The 25,728-nt window shown below is 41.7% G+C and overlaps 1 protein-coding gene and 1 pseudogene across 2 annotated transcripts in view; one reads left to right on the top strand and one right to left on the bottom strand.

Moving 5' to 3' along the window:
• Window positions 1-25,728, bottom strand: part of LOC127644757 (serine/threonine-protein phosphatase 2A regulatory subunit B'' subunit alpha-like) — a 141,593-nt gene that overhangs the window by 90,338 nt on the left and 25,527 nt on the right. For both annotated transcript variants that reach the window (XM_052128124.1, XM_052128123.1), the window contains exon 2: window positions 24,064-24,126. The gene's annotated coding sequence lies outside the window, so the exon portion shown is untranslated. The remainder of the gene's footprint in view (window positions 1-24,063; window positions 24,127-25,728) is intronic.
• LOC127645682 (neutral cholesterol ester hydrolase 1-like) overlaps window positions 1-25,728 on the top strand; it is a 133,401-nt pseudogene that overhangs the window by 38,028 nt on the left and 69,645 nt on the right.

A 25,728-nucleotide genomic window follows, 5' to 3' on the forward strand; every position in this document is an offset into this window, starting at 1 on the left:
ATTCAGATGCCAGGTCATTAGTAGTGTATTAACACAAAGCCAACGTTTACATGTTTTTAATGTCACTTTTTTGATCAGTATGGTACCACCTCCTGCCTCATTTTGAACCCGGAAAAACCCTGTATAGGATGCAACCTTGCTCCCTATCTAGTGTATTAATTAACTTCCAGTGTGCTGTCTGTTCGAAATGCACCTTATTTTCATCCTAACTCCATATAAAGCTTCTGAAAGCAAAATTTTTCAGCTTTTGTATGAATAAATGTATTGTCAATGTGAAACTGCATAGTAAATATATAGGAATGTATGTAATAATGTTAATGAATAGAACAGTATTGTACAGTGATGATAAAATATAACAACATTTATATTAAAATGAAGCAAAATGACCAACAGATGCGTTATAGTTGAAAATTATTCAAAAGAACTAACATGCTTTTTCAACTTTTGAGGGAATAAGGTCTCGTTTTCCACATAAGTGGACTCTACAGCCAAACAGGTTTCATTCAAAAAACTTTCTTACCAGAGCCAATTTTGTTGGCATTGTGCCCAAATGAACAGGTATTGTTTTCTCAGGTATTGTTTACAAGTGTTATATTATAAAAATTCATTATAATTCAGGCATTAGAGCAATTCACATGATTTTTCATGGATTACAATGGGATTACTAAACTGTTTTAGTCTTTAATCTCATAGAGCCTGCTTTATTTATCAATGTGTTACCATGAGAGCTATTAGAGATCAATTATCATTGTAGCTCCAGGAATTCTGGAAGGCCATTATTTCAAATGGGATTGCTTAGGGGTGCTGGGAACATTTCCCAACAGATCTTAATAAATAGAGATAGAAACAGCAGAACTGTCAAAATAAACAGCCAGCATTTAAATTTCACATCTACAGTACACTGCCATCTCGCTCTGATAAGTCTTATCTCTCCCCAACTGCTCTTAACAGACACACTCATTGGCACGTCAACAAGATCTATATATAAGACTCCTGTTATTGTTTAATAAGAATACTATAGCAACACTTTGTTTTTCCAGCCTTTTCCCAGGCTTGATATCTGTTTTTATTTAATGACATCCTGCAATCACAAAATAAAAACAAGTTTCAACACAAGTTGACTCCACCCTGGCTTTAACCTTATTGAAAGCAACATGAAAGCAATGGAGATGGAAACAAATAATAAAAAATGCACCAAAACAGATTATTTGCATCAGTTAAGTTTTGTGATGACACTATTACCTGTATTTCCATTATAAGTAAATCTTCTGAAGAAAATGTGAGTATAGTGCCAGCAAAACTTGATATTACAATGCAAGGGGGTTGCCAGAGTGTTGTTTTGCAGTTGGTAAGTTGTTCTGAGTGTTTTCTCAGTAAGTAGAGTCATTTTTATTTGCATAGCACTTTTAATAACACACATCATTTCAAAGCAGCTTTCCAGAAAATCATGCTATAAAAAAATTAAGCTGTAATATCTGTAATGTCTTAGAGTCATGTAGAATGTTGCTCTGGCATTGCTAGGTGGTTGCTTACTGACCCAAGTCAAATGAGCTCTTGCGGCAATGCAAGAACACAAGGATTACTAGCGCAAACCACTAGTCTGTCTCACCCCTCTTTTCACCCGTTCTGTTGTGATGAGCACGCTAGTCGCTACACTGCATGCAACAACAAACCCAGCGCGAGAGTGTCATGAACAAATAACTCTTTTGAACCGGGTCTTTTTCATGAATCACCCCAAAAAAACTGAGGGTTTGAACTCAGGAGCTCAGGCTAGCAATTTGAATCAGATTCACATCGAGGAGTGCATACATTTCAAAATAAGAGTCCCAAGTGTATATCATGCTTCTTTATAATTAAAAGTCCTGTATTGTGTACCACTTTTGTTCTTCTTCTGGTAATTATTGATTGTGATTGGAGTAGCACAATATGCATTTTCAATTTGCACTCTTGTCTCTGTGTCTGGGCCATACTTTATGGGTATCCATAAAGAAAGACTAAGGCAATATATATATATATATATACAAATGAGATCAATCTTTTGACACTTGAGACAATTGAGGGACTATTACACAAGGTACAAACATTCATTAATGCTCAAGAAGGCAACACTACTATTATGAATACTATATGTAAACGTAGTAGTAAATACAAAAATATTTTACCTGTTATATTTGTATAAATTATGAATGGGGTGCGAACATTTGAGACAAAAGTGAATGCAATGTATCTTCTCAACATTATATTCTGTTTATTAAACCTCCAATTCATGGTTTATCAGCTGTCTTCCTTTTCTTCTGCTTTTTAATCTTGTTTCTAAACAGCAATCTAAACCGAGCAATTCTGATATTTGGCGACTAAAAACAGTCATTTGTCTCCTTAATGTTTCAGTTTAGGAGCCAATGGTTCCTAAGAATTTTTTTTTTGTCTGGAGCCCTGCACGACGAAGACCTACACAATATTAGGCAGGTGATTTTAATGGTGTGGCTGATCGGTGTATGTTTCAAAATTACAAATTGTTTATTTACATGACCCAACAATAAGGACTGCTTGATGCCCGGAGCCAGTGTGAGAGAGATTCGGGCCAGCTGCTAGAACTGTCATTTGCCCAATCGGGCCAGTGCTGCATTTATAACATTAGTGCAAGCAAACTATAAGCGAGAAAGCAGAAAAATTACATAGCGCGAAAGAAGTCTTCTAACCGACGATCGATTCTATTTAGCACGCAAAGATAAGCGAGCACATAATATACAGGAAGGGCGAAGTCACAGTCGTGTCCGCGCACATTTGTAAAAAATAGCAGGAAAAAACCCACTTGTGTAACATTTTAATTATCCCCACACATTCCATGTTCATAGTGCACAAAATCCCCACATTTTTCATTTTTACATGTTGGTGAAAATTAGTAATCCACATGTTGGAACACAAGAAATTAACATTTTATATACACATTCTTAATATACAGATTATGCCTAATATCTAACTACCAGGGGTGGACTAGGATGAGAAATCGGCCTGGGACTTTACATAGAAACAGGCTCAAAAGTTGTTGGGTCTATCCATTATATACCATTATATTATAAACCATATATACCATTATATGCATATTACTACCCCCTTAGGCTAAACACGGTGCCGTTTTGTGGCCCGTTCTGCATAACGCGGCTGGCACACCCCTTCTGCCCCTGATTGCCTCAAAATGCATCTGCCCACCGGGAAAATGCCCAGTATGCCAGATTACCAATCCAGCCCTGCTACCTACTGTATATTACAGGTCACAACCGATTTATTAGCAAGTCTCCCTCTCAGGGATTCATGTTTATTACATTCAGCCAATAAACACATCTTTAACTCAGAAACTAAAAGTTTAAGCCTGTGTGTGAAAACATTAAACATAGCCAAAGGTTGCATGACAGCATGACTTAACGTGTGACCAAAAACCCATCATCTGCTCCACTGAACTCTTCACTTAAATACTCATGTGTAAATGGCAGGACGGCTGAGGTTAATATGAAATGTATTTATGAATTTATATCTGTAAAGCACTTATATGGGGTTACATAAGGCATAAATCATATCTTGCAAATTATAAATGTGATTACATTTTAGGAAACATAATATATGTAAAACAAATATTTATCTTCGGACACATTCTTTAAAGCCATGATGGTAAAAACAGCTATTTCTCATTTTTGTGTTGGGACCAGTCAAAATTTAGGCAGGGCAATAAAAATCTGAAGCAATGGGCCAGTCGAAAAAATCCTTAGAGTTGAGCCCTGATTTAGGAGTCAAACATTTTTAATGGGGAAAAAATTACCTTATTTCCCTTTAATAAATAAATAATAAATACATTTTACACAATATATACTTTTCAGAACAACAAAAAATTAAGGCTCAAAATTAAAAAATCTGTTTGTATATATTAGAACAAACACAGTGCTGAAAGACCACTTCTGTAAATCAGGCCAATGGGTCACAGTGATTGGCCGATTCTGATTATCTCAAAATGGCCAAATACTGGTTGATTAAAAAGTTTGGCCAATATTATGGTCTGTTTCTTTTGCTGTTTGAACTCATGCTCTTGTCATATTCGAGCCACTCTTGCCTTAATCTACCTGTAATGTAATGAGAGAAACTGGTAGGTCTATTTAGCAGCTTTTAGTCTCTTTTGACCAAGATGAGCTTATCCAGTAGAAAGGAGAGAATGAGAGTCTGGGGTGGGTGTGCATGACAGCTGAGATGGAGCAAGAGATGGAGACCCAGACCCAGACTGGCCATAAATTGGTCCGGTGTCTTGGTCTACATATCAAAACGTCTAGGTTACGTATGAAACCTCCGTTCCCCGATGGAGGGAACGAGACGTTGTGTCAGAGAAGCGACACTAGGGGTCTCTCTTGAGCGCCGATATTCACCTCTGAACTATGAAAAAAGGCCAATGAGAGTTGGCAACCAGTATTTGCATGTCCCGCCCCCGGACATACGGGTATTTAAGCGGCGCAAATACGGGAGTTCATTCAGGAATTTTCTGAGGAGCCGGAAATGGTCCGGCCACAACAGGGGCTCAGCTCAGCGACGTGGCAGGGGAGACACAACGTCTCATTCCCTCCATCGGGGAACAGAGGTTACATACATACGTAACCTAGACGTTCCCCTTCTGTCGCTCTCTCCACGTTGTGTCAGAGAAGCGACACTAGGGGTCCACTTAAAAAGAGCCATGCGCTGAGCCGTGTACGTGATCCGCTGATACAGGAGCGAGCAGGTATTCCTACGTGCAGAACGACCAACTGTATCAGGCTGCACGTACCCTTCCCCAATGCCCCATTTAAGCCATCAGGATTCCTTATCGTTACCCTGGAGGGGGGAACAAGGTGACGACCGCCAACATGGGAACGGGCCAGCCTGGCTGGGCCTCTTTCTCTCTATGTTTCTCGCATAGAGCAACTACGGCCCGGGGCCCTTACACGCATTGAGGGAAGGGGGTCTTAGCCCTTATTAGGGCGGAGAAGACCCTGCGGAGGCCACACCTACCCGGGAGGGGAGGCAAATTTTGAGAGGCAAATACATCGCATGGCCTATACTTAGGTCTTATGCGGAACAGTAGTGCGGTGGTAGATCCAGCCTCGCAGAGGGGGGAAGCATACAGCATGGCACCCGAGGCAGCTGTAACTGCCTAAGGAAAACACGGGGTCAACTCTCGTGAGGGGACAGAACCGTGGTTTTACACACAGGGGGAGTCCGAACAGGAGGCCTTACCTGTGGTGCACCTATACCAGTACAAGTTAGCTAGTGGTACCCGCAGTGGTTTGGGTCGGCGAGTTCCTCCGCAGAACTGCGACCCACGAGGGCTAGGGAGGAGTCAACCAGTGTCCCAAACCTGGGATCTCCTGAGAAAGAAGGCGCACTGTTTCCCTGGTTAGGGGAAGGGCTGGGTGCAAGCGATTCACCCGGTCAGATCGTGGACGTGCCACTGAGTTCTCACGGGCTCGGTACCTGAGAGAACACGGACGATACTGACTCAACTCGGAGATTGTAGAATCTCGCAAAAGTGTTAGGTGTTGCCCAGCCCGCTGCTCTACAAATGTCTGCTAGGGCAATGCCCCTAGCCAGTGCCCACGAGGACGCTAACACTCCTGGTGGAGTGGGCTCGGACCCGCAAAGGGGGCACGGCCTGGGTGTGATAAGCCAGGGAAATGGCGTCGACAACCCAGTGGGCGAGTCTCTGCTTGGAGACAGCATTCCCTTTCTGCTGTCCCCCAAAGCAGACGAAGAGCTGTTCAGAGCGCCTGGTGCTCTGTGTGCGGTCCAGGTAAATACGTAAGGCACGCACTGGACACAGCAGTGAAAGGGCTGGGTCTGCCTCCTCCCGGGCAGCTTGCAGGTTCACCATATGATCCCTGAAGGGTGTGGTAGGAACCTTGGGCACGTAGCCCGGTCGTGGTCTTAGGATCACGAAGTGTCCGCCGGACCGAACTCCAGGCAAGCGTCGCTAACAGAGAACGCATGCAGGTCCCCGACCCTCTTGATGGAAGCGAAGCGATCAGCAGGGCGGTCTTGAGAGAGAGGGCCCTGAGTCCAACTGAGTCAAGCGGCTCGAAGGGGGGTCTCCGAAGTCCCATAAGGACGGCCGAGAGATCCCAGGAGCGAAACAGGTTAGGCCGGGAGGGAGTCATCCTCCGGGCACCTTTTAGGAACCTGACGATTAAGTCATGCTTACCAAGAGACTTGCCATCTACCGTGTCGTGGTGGGCCGCGATAGCGGCAACATACACCTTGAGGGTGGAGGGGGACAGCCTCCTCTCCAGCCTCTCCTGAAGAAACACGAGCACTGACCTAACTGCGCACTTCTGCGGGTCTTCGGCTCGGGAAGAACACCAGTCCGAGAACAGACGCCACTTCAGGGCGTAAAGATGCCTGGTCGAAGGGGCTCTGGCTTGGTTAATAGTGTCTATGACAGCCGAAGGTAGGCCGGCTAGATCCTCCGCGTCCCGTCCAGGGACCAGACGTGGAGATTCCAGAGGTCTGGATGTGGATACCAGAGCGTGCCCCGTCCCTGAGAAAGAAGGTCCTTCCTCAGGGGAATTCGCCAGGGAGGGGCTGTCATGAGGAGCGTGAGATCCGAAAACCACGTCCGGTTGGGCCAGTAGGGGGCCACCAGAGTGACTTGCTCCTTGTCCTCCCTGACCTTGCATAGCACCTGTGCAAGAAGGCTCACTGGGGAAAAGCGTGCTTGCAGCAGCCCCACGGGCCAGCTGTGCGCCAGAGCATCTGTCCCAAGGGGAGCTTCTGTGAGGGCATACCAGAGCGGACAGTGGGAGGTTTCCTGGGAGGCAAACAGGTCTACCTGGGCCTTGCCGAACCTGTCCCAAATCAGCTGGACCGATTGGGGGTGGAGCCTCCACTCTCCGCCGGGCAAGTTTTGTCTTGACAGCGCGTCTGCTATCACATTGAGGTTGCCGGGGATGTGAGTGGCGCGCAGTGACTCCAGTCGCTGCTGACTCCAAAGGAGGAGATGACGGGCAAGCTGTGACATGTGGAGGGAGCGTACTCCGCCTTGGCGGTTTATGTAGGCCACCACCGTTGTGCTGTCTGTCCTGACTAGGACATGCTTGCCACGAATCAACGGAAGAAATTTCTTCAGGGGAAGAAAAACGGCCAGCAGCTCTAGGCAGTTGATGTGCCAGCGCAGCGGGCCTCAGTTTCACCGGCCTGCGGCTGCGCGCCCGTTGCACACGGTGCCCCAACCCAATTTGGAGGCGTCGGTTGTAACCAGAACGCGATGGGACACCTGCTGCAAGGGTACTCTTGCCCGTAGAAAGCAGAGGTCTGCCCAGGGTTTGAAGGTTTGGCGGCAGGCGGGGGTAACTTCCACGCCGTGCGTGCCGTGGCACCATGCTCGTCTCGGGACTCGAGTCTGGAGCCAATGCTGAAGTGGTCTCATATGCATCAACCCCAGTGGCGCGCCGCCGTGAGGATGCCATATGCCCCAGAAGCCGTTGGAAACGCTTCAAAGGGACCACGGTGCCTGGTTCGAAAGAAGCGAGGCATTCCAGCACTGACTGAGCACGCCGTTGGAGAGACGTGCTGTCATTGAGACTGAGTCTAACTCCAAACCGAGAAAAGAGATGCTCTGAACCGGGTGAGCTTGCTCTTTTCCCAGTTGACCTGAAACCCTAAACGGCCGAGGTGCTCGAGCACCTGGTCTCTGTGTGCGCATAGTAATTCCTGCGAGGAGGCCAAAATGAGCCAATCGTCGAGGTAATTGAGTATACGTGATGCCCGCTCCTCATAGCGGGCAAGAGCCGCCTCTCGACTTTCGTGGAAGACGCGAGGGACAGAGACAGGCCGAAGGGGAGGACCTTGTACTGATACGCCTGGCCGTCGAACGCGAACCGTAGAAAGGGTCGATGTCGAGGGCGAATTGAGACGTGGAAGTACGCGTCCTTCAGGTCTACCGCTGTGAACCAATCTAGATGCCGGACGCCAGATAGAATTTGTTTCTGGGTAAGCATTTTGAACGGGAGTTTGGACAAGGTCCGATTGAAAACTCGCAGGTCCAAGATCAGTCGTATGCCGCCACCTTTCTTGGGTACAACGAATTAAGGGCTGTTGAAACCCTTCTTCGTTTCGGTCGGAGGGACAGGCTCTATCGCGTCCTTGATTAGAAGGGAGGCGATTTCCTCGCGCAGGGAGTGGGCATGTTCGCCGTGCACTGCGGAGGAACGAACGTCCACGAAGGGGGGCGGAGACCTGGCAAACTGAATTGCGTAATCGAGTCGGATGGTCTGGTGCAGCCACCGTGACGAGCTGGGCAGTGAAAGCCATGCCTCTAAGCTCCGTGCTAGGGGCACCAAGGGGACGAGTATTTTGGACATACCCGGTGGGGCTTCGCAGCGGTGCGGAACAGGTAACGCGGCGTCGGGAGGTGCTGTGGCGTCCCGAGGCTCTGGTGCTGAGAATAAACTCAAAGCACTTACCTTGTTCCGCGCACCCGGCAGGGGGCGGGTTCGTGACTGAGGAGGAGGTCTGATGCTGGCGTCCTCTGGACTCGTCTGAACCGGCCAGCCGGGGAACAATCGTGGGGCTGAGGGCGGAAGCACCGCATCCTGGGCGCCGAGACTGTTGAGGCCTGAAAGCAAAGTGCCGTGAGAACGGCATTTGCGGGCCATGTGACCCAGAGGTAAAGGAAATAGCTCTTTTATTGAGAATTTGGGTACTGCAGCCCCCGCCAGGGGTGCGGCAAATGAAAAAACAAAAGATTCTCCTCCCGGCCCTCCACCGGGGGACGGAGCGGTCTTACCACCTCCGGAGCTAACTTCTCGTCCTCTGGGTCCGTTGTCTCAGGGACGCTTGGGAGCCTTCCGGGTCCTCGAAGGGGTCCGTGAGGCTTCCTGCGGTTTGCTCGACGCCGGGGCTGAGAGCTGGGCCCAGGTTGGGGCGGAGCAGAAGGTCTTCTGGCCGCGGGAGGACGCCCTCGGCGAGCAGGTGGGGCCTGGGCCGTGGCGGCAAGCTTGCGGCGGGGCATGATGTGCGAAATGGCCTCCGTCTGCTTCTTCACCAGGGAGAACTGCTGGGCAAAGTCCTCAACGGTGTCGCCGAAGAGGCCGAACTGGGAGACGGGGCGTTGAGGAAGCGAGTCTTGTCAGCTTCACGCATCTCAACCAAGTCCAGCCATTGCTGACGTTCCTGGACCACCAGAGTGGCCATCGCCTGCCCGAGTGCCTGCGCTGTGACCTTCGTCGCTCTCAGGGCGAGGTCGGTCGCTGAGCGCAGTTCCTGCAGCGTGTCGGGATCAGGGCCACCCCCGTGCATGTTGCGAAGAGCCTTGGCTTGGTGGACCTGCAGGAGAGCCATGGCATACAGGGCGGAAGTGGCGCGTCCGGTAGCGCTGTAGGCCTTCATGTTGCTCTACAGGACCGGGAAGGGAGTACAGGGCGGCCCCGCCAGGTGGTAGTGCTTTTGGGACATAAGTGGAGCGCAACAGCTCTATCCACCTGGGGGATCTCCGTGTACCCATGGCGCGCTCCGCCGTCGAGGGTGGCGAGGGCGGATGAGCAGGTGGCGGTGCGACGAGTGGAGAGGGGTGCTCTCCACGAAGACGTCAGCTCATCATGCACCTCCGGGAAGAAAGGAACCAAGGGGGGCGAGGCTGTGAGCGGCGCCCCACGCCCAAGAACCAATCGTCCAGCCGTGTTGGCTTTGGGGAGGATGGAGGGTTCCAATCCAGGCCCACGCTGTTGGCTGCCCAGGAAAGCATATCGGACATCTGTGCGTCGGCCTCCTCCTGGGCGTGCAAGCCCGAAGGCGGCAGCCCAGAGGAGCCCTCAGCATCAGAGCCCATGCCCTCCGATGTCACGGCAAACTCATCTGCTTCCATCGCAAGAGGGTAGGCAGACTGGCTGTGAGGCGAGTCGCCGCCACCTCGAGTGGGGACGGGAGTCAACGAGCGTGCCGGGGCGCGGGTGGTCCGAGGGGGCGTACCCGGCGGAGCTGCACCCGCTGCCATCCCGGATCGCCTCCATCGCCAGCCGCATCGTCCTCAATCCCGTGGGTAGAAGGAGCGACGCGGGGGCGGCTGGAGTGGCTTGCTTACGGTTGTAAGCAAGCCGCGACCGCAACGTTGTTATGGTCATATTCTCGCAATGAGAACACGAACCATCCACAAACGCAGCCTCAGTGTGATCACTGCCCAGACACACGAGACAACACCTGTGGCCGTCGGAAGCGGAGAGTACTCTACCGCATCCAGAAACAACACAGGGGCGGAAAGGCTTCTTTATAAAGACGCGTCCTTAAAAGGACGTTCAACGCCGCTGTGTTTTTTGCTCTTTTAGAGGAAATTACTCTTAAATAAAATCACTCTTTTATGAATGAAAGAACTCGTGAGAGATCTTTCTTATCTGCAACTGTCGATGCGCTCAGGGGCAGGAAGTGCACAGCCATGCAAACAGGAGAAAGCCGCTGTTGTGCGCCGTAGAATCCAACAGCATGCAGCAGAGGATAGCAGGAACTCGGTGTGTAGAACGCAGCAGTCTGCAAACACGACCATCGGCTCCGAAGAAATTTTCTGAATGAACTCCCGTATTTGCGCCGCTTAAATACCCATATGTCTGGGGGCGGGACATGCAAATACTGGTTGCCAACTCTCATTGGCCTTTTTTCATAGTTCAGAGGTGAATATCGGCGCTCAAGAGAGACCCCTAGTGTCGCTTCTCTGACACAACGTGGAGAGAGCGACAGAAGGGGAACTTAAGTTACGTACAACAGACAGTATAATCCAGTAGAAAAATATCGCTATGAAGGGGGAGTGGGGTCTTCAGCCCAGTCTGCATCTGGACCCATGTCATAGGCCAGAGAAACAAAACCAAGATGCTGGATAGGATGTCCGGTACTAAGATGCTCTAGTGGAGTCATTGAGTCACAGTAACACCCTAAAATGAACAAACCATTTTATCATCACTGATCCAACACTACAGCCCAGCTATGGTTGTAGACAGCTGCAATGAATGTAAAAGTGTCACAACTTGATATTTGTGGTACCACTGAGAGGTTGGGCATTTAATGAGATCATTACAGAAAGAGGATTACATGTGCTACAAATATAATTATTACTGAAAGCATAACTAGAACAGTGGCAGAAAAGTGCTTTGCTGATAATGAGTATGCTCATAGAGTAAGATGCCAAAAAACACAAGGAACTCTATAAATATCAAAAGCTTATTATACAACAGTTTGCTCCGTTCCACTATATTTTGTATAACAGCACTGGCATGCTTCATTGTTTGTAACATTCCACTTGTCCATGTTTATTAGCTGATAAAGTCAATGTTGCTCCTGTGTCCTGCATTGGCTTCTCTAGAAACTGTTCTTTGACGAAGCAAAATTAATCAAATTGCAAACAAAAATGTGCCTAAAATTCAAATTACTCCATATTAACTTCTTGTTTATAAAACTGCTGTATAAAAGCAAACACCACACAAGCCAGAGTGCTGTTGTTCTGAATATCAGCATGGCTGTAATTACCTGCAGAATACAGCCGAATCAAAGCCACGCTGATATTCAGAGCAATAGCACTCTTGCTTGTGTGATATTGCTTAAATTTATACAGTATAATGCTATAATGTACTTTTAATAAGCTAAATGTATAGGCTCAGTAGATCTTTACTATTAGTCTGGCAAACTCACTTTGATGTGAGCAACTTCTGTGACATTCCACTACCCAGATTTTATGAGAGTTCCTTTCATCTATTGAGGAAATGTCATAATCTAAAAAGAATATTCAGCCATTATCAAATATACAGTAAAGCAATAGTTAGCCAGACAAAAGTGACCCTTAAAAGAATAGTTCACCCAAAAATTATCTTTGCCAGTGTACAGCACTCTGCGTAGGTGTCATTTGGTCTGTTTCACACTAATCACTTCAAAAGACAGTGATTAAACACCTGGAGTTGAATGGATTACCTTTATGCTGCCTTCATGTTCTTTTTGGAGCTTGGAAGTTTTGTGTTTGTGTTCCCCAGAAAAAAAGAAAGTTATATGAGATTGAGATGGCATAAGCGAGAGTAAATGATAAGAGAATTAGTAACGTTTTTTAGTGAAATATCCCTTTTATGCCCTCTTCCTCACACAAAACAGAAGCTGTAAGTAATGTCATGCTGCAATTAGGCTGACTGATGATTTTTAAAAATGGAACTGGGTGGGTTTCTCTTAGTTTCTGTGCACTGAGGGTCCTAATGAGATAAGGAAAAGAATACTCTAATTGGCAGCATATGTGGCTACAAGGCTCTCACATAGTGGCTGGAAAGTTGAGCTGGTGTTAGGTTTTATTATGAGACCTGACACAGCAGAACTGTGCACCCAAGATACAGCAGAGCCAACATATTTACACTTTGCACTGCATGTGAAAAAAAAAAAAATAATTTAAGAGACAGTTCACACTAAAATTCTGTCTTCATTCTGTCCTCATGTTGTTCCAAATCCAAATGACATTCTTTCTTTAATGGAACACAAAGAGGGATGTTAGGCAGAATGACAAAAGTCACTATTCACTTTCATTGTATGAAAAAAACAAACAATTGAAGCAAATTAGACTGAGACTATATACTGCCTAACATATTTTGTGTTCCACAGTATAAAAAGTTTGGAACAACATGAGTGTGAGTAAATGGTAACCGAATTTTCATTTTTGGGTGAACTATTCCTGCTTTAAACATCGAGTCAAACCTAAAATCAGGCCATCTATAAGCGTGTAATTTTAGTTAACAGAAGTTAATATCTTTCAGCTGATTTAAGTTTACTAGGGGTGAATCATTGGGCTGAGAGATGATCAATTAGATTCACGATTCATTGGTATTCAATTCGATTTAAAATGATTTTTTGCAAATTCAGAACGAACAATGAAATTTTATTAGATTCAACAATTTCATTCTGCACTTTTTAAAATTAATTTAAATTATTCTTTAAATACTCCCCCTAATGTGTTTTAGGCAAGAAAAAGAAATACAAAATACTTAAGATAATTTACTGCACTAAAAATAGCTTGAATGTTAGTAAAAATGCATTTATATACAGGCTTCTTGGAATACAACAGAGTGCAATGTGGTGATAAAATATTTTAGAGCCACGCATTACTACAAAAGTATTCCATATTCCTAATTTACTATAAAAAGTGCATGATTTATCGATTTTATTCATTTGTATGACTTTTCTAGGTCTGGAAACACAGTTTTAAAATTCCCTGATATTTCCAGGTTTTCAATGACCATGGGAACCCTGAATCATTAAAACAATCTAAATATTATAGCATTAAAGTAACATCATATAACTACATTCAGTTTCATCAAAGCCTCATATTTATTATAAAAAAGTTTTTCCATAAGAGTTTGTAAGCCTAAATGTGAAATACTCTTAGTAGTGGAGCTGTTAATATGGTTATAGACTGAACATGAATTGAACATGAAACTGGGGCTACACACGAACTCCAAAATATAACAGAGGAATTTACATCTACCACACTCATCTATCAAAAAAGCGACTTAAATTGGATTTTTGGAAGCATTTGAATGACTGAGACTTACTGAGGACGATGGATGAAAACATGCTGACAGAAGACTTATAAGATACACATCCTACAAATAGAACAGGATTTTCCACAAAAAAAAAAAGTTACATATTTTTTGCAGTGGTGCTTTTGTAGTAATGAATTAAAAGATGCAACTTTTGTAATGTTTGTTTAAGCATGCTGACAGTGTGCTGTGCATTTGAGTTTAGTTACTATCAGCGTGGTAAACTTTGAGTTTTAAATTAGTCACATTATTTAAAGCATTGCTTATGTACAGATCCACAGCATTCAGCAATGCATTTCAATTTTAGTCATTATTAGACTTTAAATTGCCTCCTGTAAGCAATGGTCCTGTTAGTCCACAGGTTTATTTGTAGACATATTAAAGAATGGTATTTTTATGACGTCTGTAGCCGATTTTTTATAGTGGGGTGTCTGACAGACAAAGGATTGCTTTAATAAACTGTTGCAGAAGAAAAACTGTTGGATGCCGTGAACTACATGGGTTGATCCAATACAAAAATGTTGGCTTTGGAACGATACCAGACCTGGTACATTGGAATCGATACTAACTGAATACTTAAAAAGGACAAAGATCAAAGAGTTACCGTCCAATTTCCCTTATCCAGCTAGATGTTAAAATATTGTCAATAATTCTGGCTAACCGAATGAGTAAAGTTATGACATCTCTTATACATATAGATCAGGTGGGGTATTTTTGGGGCCACAGCTCTTCTGATAACATTAGGCATTTCATCAGTATCATGTGGTCAGTGGAGAATGATCAGACTCTGGTCGCTGACATCTCACTTGATGGCGAAAAGCCATTTGACATAATAGGATGGAATTATCTTTTTAGGATTTTGGAAATATATGGGTTTGGGAATACTTTTATTGGATGGATTAAGCTACTTTATAGACTCCCTGTAGCGGCGGTACAAACAAACTGATTAATTTCTGATTATTTTACTCTGTATAGGAGCAGCCGGCAGGTTTGCCCTCTTTCCCCATTATTGTTCTGTCTTGTCCTGGAACCATTAGTAGCTGCGATAAGAAGGAAAGATGATTTTCCAAGGGTGGTGGTATGGCACATAAGCTTTTGCTCTACGCAGATTATATTTTATTATCCCTTTCCGACCCTACTAGATCTATGCCTTGCCTCCAAAGAATTATTTATCAGTTTTCTAAGTTCAAGGAATACAGAGTTAATTGGTCTAAATATGAAGCTTTGGCTCTGACAGTGTACTGCCAGGTAATGGCTTTTCAACCGAGCACCTTTCAATGGCCCAAACAGGGCAGTAAGTATTTGGGTATTTTATTCTCAGCAAATGTATGTGATTTAGTCAGGTTTTCGAGTGATGTGAACAGGTAGGCTTCACTAAATTTATCTACGACTGGAAAGGTTAATGTTATAAAAATGAATTTTATTCCAAAATTCAACTTCCTACTACAGTCTCTCCCTATTGAAGTTCCCCTCTTTTATTTTAAACAATTTGATAGTATAGCTAAATCATTTATCTGGAATGGTAAACATCCTCGAATGCATTTTTACATTGTTACATAGTTACACATGCCAATTGACAAAGGTGGGTTGGGTTTCCCCAAGATTTTGATTACTATTATGCTTTTGGTCTCAGACATTTTCCGCATTGGTCACTTCCACCTAAGAGAGCCCCTCCCTGGCTCTTTATTCAACATGAGGTCCTTGCCCATATCTTGCCATTGCAAAGTCTTTCTACCAAGCTGCCCTGAGAAGTAAAGACACGTCCCGTTATCTCGAATATGCATTTTGCGTGGACAAAGTGTTCAATGCGGACATTTGCCTGAACATTGCCACAAGTATTTGGTTAAACCCTAAATTGTGCATTAACAAGTCCCCTTTCTGCTGGACAGAATGGATTGATAAGGGAGTTGCTACGCTGGGTGGCCAGTATGAACATGGATCATTGAGATCTTTTGAAAATATTATACAGTTGTTTGGGATTCCCAGATCTCAATTATTCAGGTACCTACAGCTGTCCCATCTACTTTGCACCACCTTTGGGTGTAGTACACAGCCCCCTAAACCAGTAGACACTCTTGAGATGGTCCTTGCTGCTTTTGGAAAGGGTCACAAGGCTTCAAGGGACTATTCCTGGCTAATTCAGAGTTTAGGGGATGGGGTTTTAACATCTATTAATAAGTTATGGGAGAGAGACTTGAATTTAGTTCTGGAAGATGGAGAATGGGGTAAAACTTTAAAAAATGTCAAGCCTGCATCTAGAGATGCAACGGTGCACCTCATTCAATTTAAGCATCGTTTTTATTGGACTCCATCCAGATTGTATAGGCTTGGCTTTAAAGACACACCTACTTGCTGGCGATGCCAGTTGGAGGATGGGGATTTTATTTTGCCCCAGACTTTGTATTTTGGGTGATGGGAAGGTATTAATATAATTAATAAACATATAAAAAACTGAGTCCTTACCAGCGTGATGATCGGCGGGCAGGTAATGCTAATGGGATGGAAGTCGGCTGATGCGCCCTCATTTCATGAGTAGTGCACAGAGTTTGGAAGAGTGGTGGCTTCTGAAGAGATGTCACATAGACGGCTGGGCAGTTTGGGTGCATATGGGAAGAGGTGGGGCACTTATTTGCCCTTCTTCTAAGGTTGCCAAGGAGGAGCGGTGGAGAGGGACGAGTTTATTTAAAATTATATGTGGAAGCCTTTTCTTTTGTGTTGGTTAATCGTATATGTTTTTGTTATGTTATCAAGTATTTTCTTTGGACTGTTTGTTTATATGTGTGTCTGTTTGTGTTAGGTGTTATTTAATGTTTGACCACTGGGATGTATGTTGGGTGACGTGTGTGTGTGTGTGTGGGGGGTGGGGGGGGGGGGGTGGGGTGGTCACATAACTGTTAAAAAAATTTATTCAGTGTATTCTTGAGTTGCTTTTTTAAATTTGTATATGGAATCAATAACTATTGGAATTAGAACTGGTTTTGTCTTTAATCAATTGTTGAAACAAACAAAATATTAGTAAACCATTTACATAAATCTGTAATCAGTCCTTTTTAAAAGGTATATGTCCATGTAATATGAAAACAGTAATAGTTATTCCTATTTTTAAAAGTGGAGATAGACATCTTTTTCCAATTACAGACCAATTTCTCTGCTTTCCCAGTTTTCAAAGATTTTAGAGAAATTATTTGTACGCAGGCTTGATAATTTTATAGATAAACAAAAGTTGAGTGAACATCAATATGGCTATAGAGCTAATAGGTCAATGGCGGTGATGAAACTGGTAGAAGAGATTTCCACTGCAATGTATAATAATGAATATACTGTGGGGTGTTGCTAGATTTAAAAAAAAGCTTTTGACACTATTGATAATTGCTTATTAAGGCTGAAACTGGAGAGATATGGTATAAGAGGAAAAGCCTTCTCATGGTTAAGAAGTTACCTTGCTGATATTTATACATTTGTACAAATAAAATAATGTTAAATCGGAACTAATGAAAGTAAAATGTGGTGTTCCACAAGGTTCGGTGCTAGGCCCCAAATTGTTTGTACTGTATATAAATTATATTTGTAAATTGTCTTAAGTATTAAAACATTTCCTGTTTGTGGATGACACAAATTTATGTTGTTTGGGGAAAAATTTGGAACAGCTTCTGAATACAGTGAAAATGTAATTGATGGTCTTAAAAAAGTGGTTGATGATAATAGAATTTCATAAAATTTAAGTAAAACAAAGTTCATAATATTTAGTAATTGGCAATGTATTAATACAACTAAAATAAGGATTAATAATGAGGAAATAGAAAGAGGGTATGAAAATACATTTCTGGGTGTTATAATAGACATGTTATTTCTAGATATAAATTATGTTGGAAACCACATATAAATAATTTAAAAACAAAACCGTCTAAATCCATTGCAATATTAAATAGAACAAAACATATTTTGAATGACAACACATTATATATACTGTATTGTTCGCTCATAGTTCCATACATTACTTACTGTGTGGAGGTATGGGGTTCATACGTATAAAGCCAACAAAAATCCAATATATATGTTACAAAAGAGAGCAATAAGGATTGTAAAAAGGTTGACTACTGACTATTACGAACAAATAAATATATTATTTATTGAATTAAACGCTTTCAAAATAGTTGATTTAGTTGATTTTTACACTGCACAGATAATGAATAAAGTTTATAATAATTTACTAGCAAATTGTATTCAGAGGCTGTTCGAAATAAGAGAGAGTCAGTATAAACTAAGGAGAATGTTCATTTTAAAAAATAAGAGCACGAACAAATATAAAAAATAGATGTATATCTGTTAAAGGGGTAAACCTTTGGAATAATTGTGACAAGGAATTAAAAATGTGTAGTTCACTTTGTAAATTCAAGAACATTAAAAAAAATATGGTGATAAATAATTATATAACTCAACTCAATATGAATAATTTGTGTATGTAATATTTAAACTATTGTATTAATGTCAGATATGTGTACCTTTGTAGTTATGTATGCACATTTTGGGAAATCACTGAAAGAATCAAAATCACTGATAAAAGTGACCCTCATTAGATAAATATGTAAAAACAGGGTAGGCACAATAAGTAAAGGCTTCAGCCTACACCTTTTTCAGTTATTATGTATATTTTAAATGAAATAGAAATTTGAGGATCGAAATTAAAAAAAAAAGAAATATAATTGAATAAAAAATTGTTAATAACAAAAAATTAGCACACTTGGCCATATCGAGACTTTTTTTTATTATTTTCAAATAGTCTTTGATTTCATCTCAAAACTCTCACATTACATTGGCAGCATACTTTAATATGGTACCGAAATTAACAACAAGATGATATCGTACAGTTTAAATTTTTTTGGTGTCGCAATATTTCTTTGGTACCGGTATACCGCGCAAACCTATTGCACACCAACAATAATCTTACGTACATTTATGCACATTGAAGCACATCGCAGAGTTCAGGATGCGCAAAAGAGGTTGTTGGATCATCTCTTATTAAGTATTTATATATATATCCAATTTATTTTAAAAAAATTTTGTAGGGCTGCGCTTCGCATCCATTTAACCATAAGAAATACTCCCACTAACATATTAAATTGTGATATATTACATTCTTGCCTTAGTGCTGTTGCATAAAAGGAAAATGAGCAAATAATAGTAAAACTGGTTAACCATGATTTTTTTCTCGGATGGTAATCTAGCCATCAAAAACTCACACCATGGCATCACTAGTAGTGGGCAAGCAATACTGTCTGCAATTGAAAACGTAGGCAGCTTTCTTGCTGACTAATCAGTTAATGGCTTAACAGACAGTGTTTTTTGAAAGAATGGAACTCTTAAAGTCACTGTTCTCAGAACAGTTTCAAAAGCAACTTATTTTACCTCTGTATACAGCCGACGAAGGCAGCATTTTCCAGTTTTCGAATGCAGCAAACAAGTTGGTAGCTGCTTGGAGAGTGGTTCACGAGCTGTCAATTGCTCTTGTGATAGTCAGTGGCCATCCTGAGGAGAGATCAGACCTGAAGTGCTTGAAAACTGTTCAGAAATATTGCAATGAGAGTTACGGACGGAACTGATAGTGACTGTGATCCCATGAAGGGCAACAGACGAGTGCAGCGCGCATCTGAGAGGAGAGCTAAATAAACGGTCAATAAACGAGGTGCAGACGGTCCACTCGTTAGCGATGAGCGAAACGAAAATGTCTCTCAGGAAGTGTCTCAGCTGTTGGCCGCACACGGCTACCAATGGACCTACCAACAGTGTAGGGAAAGGTAACAAAACTCAAAAGTGACTATAGAACCATCAAGGAAAAGTGGAAGTGGTTCGACCAAATGGACTTAACTGGCGAGCAATGGGAGGAAGTGTGCCCTTGACTCAGCCACGACGGAGGATGGTACATTTTGTTATGTTAACTCTAGTCTCTGCTTGAAAGCTTCACTCTATTTAGTTGACCAGCTACTGGAAGCTTGCTTCTAAAACAACCAGGTCAATTTAACTGTTACACTTGTGTAAAATCACCATGCAATAACTGCTTTATGAAGCACAATGAGCTAGTAGCTAACAGCTAGCTGTTGTGTTATTGTTTCAGTCAGTTTGTGTCATGTTTAAGATGATTTCACAGCAGTAGAGGTGGCGCAACTATGACGATCAGCCTATAATCTCACCCACATTGAGGGGAACTAAACTGCAGTGGAATTGCAGTTGAGGCGAGTCGAACCGTAATGTGCAGTGGAAAAGTGCCTATAGAGTAGGATTATGATCTCCCTGTACTAATTCTTGAGACAGAGTAAGCAACCTTTGGTAAATTTTAACTATTCGACCACCATCACAAAACATATCCATTTCAGGTTGAGAGCAGCTCAGAGAGAACACCTTAAGAGAATATTTGGCTGCCAATTCACAATAGCATGTGCTTTAGAGAGTTTAGTAGTTTTAAGATTGAAAATAGGGTATGATGCCTTGGGTAATTATGTGTAAAATTCGGGCCATCAGGAGAAGCATTTAGGGAACACTAACCACTGCCAGAACAATTTGTTGAGCTAGCTCCACTCCACGTATTTTTTGCTGCCACTCTCCTTACTATTAATGAAAGGTGAAGTGTTTGTAATCTATTATTAGTTTTGTCTTGGTGCATGTGATCCTCAGATCAGGTCTGGAGAGCCGAGACTCTGCTATGCAGGAGAGAGCACACGGTCTTCACACATCCATCCTCAGCTGTCTGACAGAGACAGAGTGGCTCCACTTCCTTTACGTCACAACCCACTCTTGGAGAAGACGGCTTCGTTTTACAGTGCCTTTTGTAAGAGAGAAGTGCGTTTTGCCCTCAGTAAATCCAAGTGCTTCTCAAACCTCAAAGTCAAACGAAGAAGAGGCCAGTCAGCTTTAGACAGTGCCGTAACAGTATAGCATGGTTGAAAAGACCAGCTTAAAATGCAGGGCTCAACAGCAAGGATTTATTTTTTACTAGCCAAAATTTCCAACATTTTCACATGCCCCTCCAGAAAAAAAGAACATTTATTTTATATGTGAAACAAAAAAAATATTTAAACTTTTCATTAAACTTACAACGTCTGTGTACCAAATCAAAAGTATTGCACATAGTATGTTTACACTAAAAATTGTTCAAAATTTCACAGTGTGAAATGTTGAAATGTTGAACACTTCATGCTCTCAGTGCTCACAACCTACATACAGAGGAAGGGGCAAGGTAACCTGGCTGTGATGCTGGCCTGAAAACAATTCTGTGTGAATATGTAAAATATTTGATAAATAAGTGTTGGACTGAGGTTGGCTAACATGCTAAATCTAGTGGCAACACATTTCATGCATTTGAAACGTCACTTCCCTCTGCTGAAAAACAGCACATTCTTTCAAGTAAAGTTTAGTATTATCTAAGACAATACTACACTTTTCTATGTTATCCAAAATATTATTTTATATCTGTGGAAAGAACCCTCGCCCTCCCCTCACAAACAAACACACAGTATCACACACATACTAGTGACTCACAAGCAACAATCAGAGCCGGAATGTCAGCATACCCCTGCATCTCAGTGTGGCTGTAAACAGTTGTTTAACAACAGAAAAAGTATATACAAGAATGACAACACAACCACGCTGCTGCTGCTGCTTAAACTCAGATTAATTTGAAGCTGTCAATTCTGACGAGAGCTGCAGCAAACAGGTAAATCCCACACGCAATCTCTCTCTGTTTCTCTCTCGCTCACTCGCTCATGGACACACACAAATGCACAAACACCTTGTTACTTCCGTATGTGCTAAAATAAAGCACTGCAAGCATCGCAATCCTCTGTTGCCAGTTCTAAAGTGACGTTTTCAAACTAGCAAAGGAGGCTCTGGCTGTATAAAATGAAAAGCTGAATCTGTGGAAACGTGCAGTTTAATTTCAATAAAAAAGCATTGCCAAATCAAATAAAGTAGAAATTAAATAGAATGAACAGAATAATTAAATAGAAATGGGAATAAAACTAAATAAAGTACCTGATTACAATTCACAAGTAATCCGCCAAGCACTGTTTTTAACCTATCCTTACTATCAACAAGTCATTCTTGCAATTTCAATAAAACCCAGAGTCTACTACCAGAGCCATTTGAGTCGACCAGAGTCACATTTCAAACACCAGAGTCGTCTGGAGTGCTTTTATGTTGCCCTTATGTGGATTTTGGAGCTTCAAACTTTTGGCACCTATTCTCTTGCACTGTGTGGACATAGACAGCTGAAATATTCTTCTAAAAATCACTGTGTTCAGCAGAAGAAGGAAAGTCATACACATCTGGGATGGCACGAGGATGAGTAAATTATGAGAGAATTTTCTTTTTTGGGTGAACTAACACTTTAAGTCAGGGCATAATGTTTTGCAAGGCATAACAATGGCCTGGGTCTCCTTATTGTAGAGCCTACCTGACATGAGAATCAGACTCAGAAAGTGAGACTGGACTAAGATGGAAGAGCAGGTCACTCTGCAGGTTCTGGCGGACAGCATCTGAAGTTCAGTCTCTCAGAAGACTATGTATTCGCTCTGGAGTTTACAGTGATTTAGAGAGGAGAAATGAAGCAAAGCCATTCATGACGTGCATGGTCTGTGCAGTCTGACAGCCCCTATAACTCTCTTGACCGATTAAAAAAATAACAGTGATGAAAGCAATAATGGGGGAATGAACATAACATTCAGACAAATTAATGTTTGCATTTGGGCATGGGTAATTTTCCCTGCAAAAAAAAAACAATGCTAATTGGCCATAGCAATGGTTGCATAAAACCATTAGTGGAAAAACTATGTAATTTGCCAAATGTTTTTCAAGGAAAAATATTACCATTGCTCTCCAACAAAACACATGGGGCCATATGGAGACATGCCTCGAGCACATCACTGTGGGCTGCTCATACTTGACAGAATCAAACATAACAGAAGTAGTCATAGACTCTAACCAGATGGTTGTGTTTTCACTCAAACTCACTCCCATCATTTATTGATTGCACAATATTACACAGCCACACAGTGCAGAGGCCTCTGGACCTACTTCGTTAAAAACATGGTTTGATGTCTAGACAGGTCTTAATGAAAACACCTGGATTTTTTTTAACAAATGGTTACAAGACACAGACATCAATGATTTATTTGCCCAGTCTTTCATTAAAAGAAAAAGCTTGGTCTCTGGCACTGTTTTTACATGATCCATGTTCTCAATATTTAACACAAGTGTTCCAGCCCAACAAATAAAGTGAACATTGGGCAAATTGTCCTGTAAACCTGCGATTAAGAGTGTAAGATGAAAACTCAAAGCAGTTGAGGAACAGAACTGAACATGGGCTTTATCAAAGCTGTCAACCATGATTTATGATTTATGGGAAAGGGTTCACATGTTTCAATAAAATTACATCATTATTTACACTTAGTCTTTTAAGGGCATTGATCAAATTCTTTCACTACTTGATTTAATGGCAGCTCATGTACTGTTTTTCAATGGGACTGTCTTAAGCATTAGACAGGTACTTTTCTAAGCCTGAAAATGACAATTTTATAATTATCTTATATTTCAAGGTTTTTCATGCAAAATATTAAGGAAAGATATTTCCATTTCAAATCACACAGCAAAAATAAAACCTGCCTTCTTACCTACCTACCTACCTACCTCTCTCTCTCTCTCTCTCTCTCTCTCTCTCTTTCTCTGTATGTCTAAAAAAAAAATCTTTACTTTATAACATCCAAGACTGCATTATGCAGACACATTACTCTGAATTTAATCAATGCTTTGTCTTCTTTGGCTGATTTTTTCTTTCTTTTACAGGGATCTACACTACAATATAAGGAGATGTGACAATATTTTCCCATAAAGAGAAATAATCCACAGAATGAAATACTGGGAGGTTTCCTGGGTCAGTCTTACCTCACTCCTTAAGAATGTCCCGTGAGACTGAGGCCAGATTGTTAGGTTGTTTTACCACTGCAGTAAGTGTGACTCACATATGTTTTTGAGCAATGGCTACACTGAAGTGGGCTACACAGAGTATCATACAAAGCCATCTTGATTTACAGGTTAAGAGCGTAGCTGTGTTCAATGCCTTCTGAGAGTTTTTCTTTCATCTAATTTAAAATCGGCTTTATAGAGAGAGCAAGTGAACAGTTGAAGGCTATAGGCTGTCATTACTGCCATGTTTCAGTTTACTCAATGGCATTTAAAAGACCCCCTGGCGGAAATATTAGATTCACCTACTTGTAAAATGAAGGAAAAATTGATGATTACTCGGTCTGAGCAGATACAGGTGTTCAGTATGGTGTCTTTGGGGTTTGGTGGTACAGAGGCAATAGCTAAGCTTTCGGCAGGCATTCAATTGTAGAACTCCAGTAAAAACATACCACACATTTCTGAGTTAGATTATGAAGGAAAACAAACAAGCACCATCTGTCAACAATCACATGGGTTTTAGATTTAGCTACCTGCTCCTTCCATTCATTACCTGTTTATAGTGAGTCCAGCTCCAGCACTGCTCTCACAGTCAGGAGGGGATTCTTACTCATACCTGTGGAATAAAGAGCACAGAACTGAATCAGTTCAACAGGTGTTGTTAATATTTTACCTGACATTGAAAGTTTCAGAAACTATAGAAAAAGGCTTTTTGTTTAAATGAAAGACAGACATACTGCATACCCCTCCCCCTCGCACCCTCTACTCTTTTAAGGAGAATAATAAAATGTACACTTAAGACTTTGCAAAGATTTCTTTTACCCTTAAAAATGACTAAGTCAACCCAAAATGCAGTGCTACATGACACCATGGAACACCAAGTTTATACAGGGCTTCACTCGCTGTAGCACTAAGGGTTTCCAACATTAAACCATTTTATCAACTGATTCATCAAAAAAACTAAGACAAGTATCATTTGAAATTTTGACAGTTGTCGATTCTTTGTTTCTTCACACCAAGATGTTTATAAAAATAGCATAAAAAGCAATATGTGGCTTTTGCAAGATCTAGACAGTGTGACATAAGAGCATATTACATCCTTAAAGCTTGCATACATGAAGCTGATAGTAGAGGTTGACCAATAGTTGAGCAGCACAATTAATCAATAAAAGATCGCAATCTCGATTCAAACACCTAATTCCTAAATTACACTGATTCAGATATGCATGTTACCGTTCCCGTGGCATGACTTTATAAGACAGTCAAATACAATTTTTACAATTTTTAAACGGTGACGTTAACTTGATATGGCATCTAAAAACAGCGCTTCTGCACAAGATTTTGAATAAACTAGGAAACACAATGGTGAAAAATATTAGTCTAGTGTAGTGGTTCCCAATTGTAGCTGCGTGAACAGACAAATTCTAATTTTTAGTCAAAATGCTTGCACAATATTAATGTAAACACAGCTGTTAATAAAGTACATGAGCAGACGGGACAAAAATCTTATATTTCAAAATACTGGATCTGTAAAATGTGTAAATGCATCCTAATATACCTGCTGCTCTCCGTTCTAAGCATTCAGACATTCAAACTGCATCAAAGTAGTATAGTAGTAGTAGTACAGTTTAACAAACAGTAAAGTAGTTTAACTAGCTTTATTTTGCATTAGATTTTTAATGTTTTATATGATATATTTATTTAATTATATATATATATATATATATATATATATATATATATATATATATATATATATATATATATATATATATATATATATATATTAATTGCTACTGTTACTGAAAACCTAAAGCACTGTTACTCTGTTCTCTATTTAATTACTGGGACTTCATTAATTACTTTGAAAGCTTGAAGCAACATTTACAAAAGAAACAGTAAAGGCTCCATTGTTTCAATTTATTAAGTGCTTTTTTAAAACATATTAGATTATTTATTTACACAACACCAAATGCTCAGGTTTTGTAAATAACTGCAATATTTTCTGAATGCACTGTATATCCATCTAACTCTACCTGATATATTTAGTAATTTGCATATTCTGATTTCAACATATGCAAGTAAGTTTCTATGCACAGTGACCACGGAGGGCATAGTTCACACCCTAAATCAGTGCCAAGTCAAAAAAAACACCATGATTAAATAGGTGCAAGACTTCTAAATTCCTTGATATATTTTTCTTGGCAAAGGTCTAAAT

This window comes from Xyrauchen texanus, chromosome 6 (genome assembly GCF_025860055.1).
Source record: "Xyrauchen texanus isolate HMW12.3.18 chromosome 6, RBS_HiC_50CHRs, whole genome shotgun sequence".
Classification (NCBI taxonomy): domain Eukaryota; kingdom Metazoa; phylum Chordata; class Actinopteri; order Cypriniformes; family Catostomidae; genus Xyrauchen; species Xyrauchen texanus.